This window comes from Primulina eburnea, chromosome 11 (genome assembly GCF_022965805.1).
Source record: "Primulina eburnea isolate SZY01 chromosome 11, ASM2296580v1, whole genome shotgun sequence".
NCBI classification, from domain to species: domain Eukaryota; kingdom Viridiplantae; phylum Streptophyta; class Magnoliopsida; order Lamiales; family Gesneriaceae; genus Primulina; species Primulina eburnea.
The window spans coordinates 339,071-344,102 of record NC_133111.1 but is presented as its reverse complement, the minus strand read 5'-3'; positions in this window follow the sequence as shown (position 1 = coordinate 344,102).

Here is a 5,032-nt window from a genome sequence, read left to right as displayed (position 1 = left end):
CAACAAGATCCATTTGTAACTATTCAAGACAGTGTCTTGTGCCCAAGTGTTGCAACACTTGATGTGTCACTCGTGCTTTCTTGCATATTTTACATGCCCCACAAACATACGATATTCTAGAGGTCAGATTAGCTCGCACGACAAAATATTTTACCAAATCATTCCATGCCTTGAAGTTGGCATGTCGCAACTTTTCATGCCACAAATTGAGTTCATTTACATTTGTATGTCTGCAAGTGTGTTCCTCTCTACATGATAGCAGTTATTGGCATATCTTTTTCCAGTCATAATGCACACATTAGCTTTATAAAAAAACTTCACAAGTATTTTTTTTATCAAAATTAACATGTAAGTCATCATCACATTATTGAATATGCTTATTAAGTTGGACTTAATTCCGTCGACATGAAGCACATTGTGAAACTTAGGGAGACCATATACATTTGGTGTTGTTTTTCCAGCAATAATTTCTTTTGCACCATCTCCACATGTCACTCGGTCACTCTTTAGTTCAACATAATCAGTAAGGTGGTCCTTCAAACCCGTCATGTGACTTGATCAATCACTATCAAAATATCAAATACGTGCAATGTTAGTTTTTTAAGAGGTATAAATAACAGTGAAACGAATTTCAGTCTTACCTACACAAATCTTCTTCACATAAGTTCTCTTGGTGGTGGTATTGCAGTTGGTGTTGTATGACACTTTGTGCATTCAGTTATCTTCCCAGCTCATGTAGTCTTATCTAAGTTTGAAATAGTAGGGCTTGATATGATCTAGTTTAAAACAATAGTGATATACAAAACGACGTCTCCTTTGTTTAGGCTTTTCTGCAGTACCATGTCTCTATGTCGGAAGGCCTTTAACCATAGGTATGGCCTTTAGTGAAATAGAGGCATCAACAGTTTCTTTCACAAAAACATTTGGTTATTACCTAGAGTTGGACGATTCTTCAATTTCAAACACATCGTTGTTGAATCTCATACTAGATTTGCTATCATTTCCCTTATACAGTTTCTGTACACCTTCGAGGATAACATTTTCTTCATCAACTTCTTGGGTTTCCAGATTGCTTGAATCATGGAGGTTATCACATCAAGGCAAATCGAGATTAATGAGTTTGGTGAGGTGTTCATCTCAAAGATTCGAATGGAGCTTATCAATTCATCATGTCCAAGCTTAGTGGTGTCTCGCGCTTCATCTATAGCGCATATCTTGATATTGAGTGTACTGGGAGTAATTTTAGAACTTTGCTGACCAATCTCTTATTTGAAATCGGATGGCCAAGATTAAAAACTTCGTTGAAAATTTCACGAGGTCGACGATTATAGATAGTAATTGTCTCGGTTTCTTCCATTCTCAGATTTTCAAACTTGGTGGTTGACATCCTTAGCTTGGTTCTTCGCACGCTTTCAGAACTTTCACAGTGTTTTTGAAGGATTTCTCATACATCCTTAACAAGTACATAGTTGATGATTAAACCGAACATATTAATGTCAAAAGAAGAGAAAATGACATAAAGTGCCTTTGAATTAAAATTCAAGATTTGAATTCATCATTCGTCCATGCACTTTCTGGTCTAAATTGTCATTATCTTCATCATCAGTCTTTGGTAGAGTCCAACCATCGATAACACATTATCATGCCCTTTCTTCAATAGATTTATGTATACCGTCATTTTGACTATACAAAGGACGTTGTTGGATCCATTCAGAACTGGTGCTCGGAATGTCGTGTTGACAGTGGGACTTCCATGGTACTTTTTCTTTCAATTTAACAAAAATAACTAGAATATCACATAGTAACATCAAGTGTCCGCTTTGATATCACTTTAAAAGTGGCTGTTTAAAATAAAAATAATGTGTAATAGATGGACTGTGTGTTTCAGAGTAAGTTTTGTGTACGGTGTTGGAGCACCTAACATAACATGCAACAGAATAATTCAAAACACAGAAATTTACGTAAATAAATCAAGACATAAAGAATTATGCACAAATGAACATACTTGTGAGATGCCTCAGAGAAAAAAATTAACTAGAAATTACTTTCAGCTTAAACAAAAACAATACCAATAAATAACGAAAAACTAACTCCCTTAACACAACAAGGGATCAAAGTACATCCGAAATATCTATCACCAAAATAATCAAACAACTATGTATGCAAACTCTATGAATACGAAATCTTGTTCAACCCTCAACTCTCAACTCTCAACCAACACTTCGTGTTGTGGTTAAGCTTCTTCAATATCCACGGCAATACAACAAAAACAACGACGAGCTACACATGTTATTCGTTCTTCCTTGCTCTCTCTTTCTCTCGTCGTCAAAAGTCTCTTTCTACAATCTCTATTCTTCAAAATATATATATATATATATATATATATATATATATATATATATATATATATATATATAACATCTTTAACTTATAGATTATTCATTGAATAGATGTCTACAAAACATGGAAATAATAGTGTCATTCAGTAATTAACTCTTTTAAATTTAAAAAAAAAATCATATCTCTATATAATATAAATCTTATCATAAATAGCATTATTTTAGAAAGACAAAACTCTATATTTCTATGCATAATATTCTTAAAAAAGAAAATATAATCAATGAATTAATTGTGTTTACATGTCAATACATTTTTCCTTTCACTCCCAACTAAAAAAACATAAAAATAAAAAAAAAATTTAACCAAACTTGATGTTGTAATACTTTTATTTTTCCATTAATTAAATTTGAAATATAAAGCATTTTGTTGATTTCATATGGGTAAATTAGAGAAAAATACATCTGTGCATGATTTGTTTAAGATTCAGTACCCAACAGAATTTTTTTGTATTTTAGTACCTGACAAAAGACCACCTTAGTTTTTACTACATGTTTAATGTATTTTGACATTTTTACCCTTTTAATTAATAAAAAATATATAAATACTTATTTTTGTTGAACATTTTCTCTTTCCACTCATCAATCCCGATGCATTTGGATGACATGTATATTTAATTTAAATATTTTTTTATTAAAAAAACAAATTCACAACTAATTGAATTTTTTGAAATACTTAGTTTTGCTTGTAAAATACTTAATTTCAATTTTAAAATACTTGATTCAGTAAATGAAATACTCAGAATGTTTATTAAAAACTGGATATTCGAATATGCATTTAAAAAAAAACAAATTCGCAACTAATTGAATTTTTTGAAATACTTAGTTTTACTTGTGAAATACTTAATTTCAATTTTAAAATACTTGATTTAGTAAATGAAATACTCAGAATGTGTATTAAAAAACTGGGTATTCGAGTATGCATTAAAAAAAAAACAAGTTCGCAACTAATTGATTTTTTTGAAATACTTAGTTTTACTTCTGAAATACTTGATTTAAATATTAAAATACTTGATTTAGTAAATGAAATACTCGGAATGTGTATTAAAAAGCTGGATATTCGAACATGCATTAAAAAAAACAAATTCGTAACTAATTGAATTTTTTGAAATACTTAGTTTTACTTGTGAAATACTTAATTTCAATTTTAAAATACTTGATTTAGTAAATGAAATACTCAGAATGTGTATTAAAAAGCTGGATATTCGAGTATGCATATAAAAAAAAAACAAGTTCGCAACTAATTGAATTTTTTGAAATACTTAGTTTTACCTCAGAATGTGTATTAAAAAGCTGGATATTCGAATATGCATTTAAAAAAAAAAAAACAAATTCGTAACTAATTGAATTTTTTGAAATACTTAGTTTTACTTAAGAAATACTTACTTTTAATTTTAAAATATTTGATTTAGTAAATGAAATACTCAGAATGTGTATTAAAAACTGAATATTCGAATATTCATTTTAAAAAAAACAAATTCGCAACTAATTGAATTTTTTGAAATACTTAGTTTTACTTGTGAAATAATTAATTTTAATTTTAAAATACTTGATTTAATAAATGAAATACTCAGAACGTGTATTAAAAAAACTGGATATTCGAATATGCATTTAAAAAAAATCTCAACTAATAGAATTTTTTGAAATACTTAGTTTTACTTATGAAATACTTAATTTTAATTTTAAAATACTTGATTTAGTAAATGAAACAATTAGAACGTGTATTAAAAAACTGGATATTCGAATATGCATTTAAAAAAAATCGCAACTAATTGATTTTTTTGAAATATTTAGTTTTTCTTATGAAATACTTAATTTTAATTTTAAAATACTTGATTTAGTAAATGAAATACTCAGAATGTGTATTAAAAAACTGGATATTGGAATATCCAACGCAAGTTCACCAAATGCTCGCATTTCCATCCAAGATCCATTTGGATGACATGTTTATTTCATTTAATTATTTTTTTATTGTTAAAAAACAAATTCGCAACTAAGCATTGAACTTTTTCAAGTACTTAGTTTTACTTGCGAAATACCTAATTTCGATTTTAAAATAGTTGATTTGGTAAATGAGATACTCAGAATGGGTATTAAAATACTGGAAATTCGAATATGCAACGTAAGTTCACCAAATGCTCGCATTCTATCCAAGATGCATTTGGATGACATGTTCATTTTATTTAGAAATTTTCATTATTTTTTTGAAAAAAATCGCAACTAAGCAATGAACATTTTGAAATACTTACTTTTATTTGCGAAATACCTAATTTCAATTTTAAATACTTGATTTGGTAATTAAGATACTAATAAAAGTTAATAAAATACTGGATATTCTAGTAGGCAATGTAAGTTCACCAAGGGCTCTCATTTCTATCCAAGATGCATTTAGATTACATGTACATTTCATTTAAATAAATTTTTTTAATTTTTAAAAGAAAAAAAAATTCGCAACCAAGCATTGAACTTTTTGAAGCACTTAGTTTTACGTGCCAAATACCTAATTTCAATTTTAAAATACTTGATTTGGTAAATGAAATACTTAGAATGTTGTATTAAAATACTGGATATCGAATATGTAACGTAAGTTCACCAAATGCTCGCATTTCCTTCCAAGATGCATTTGGATGACATGT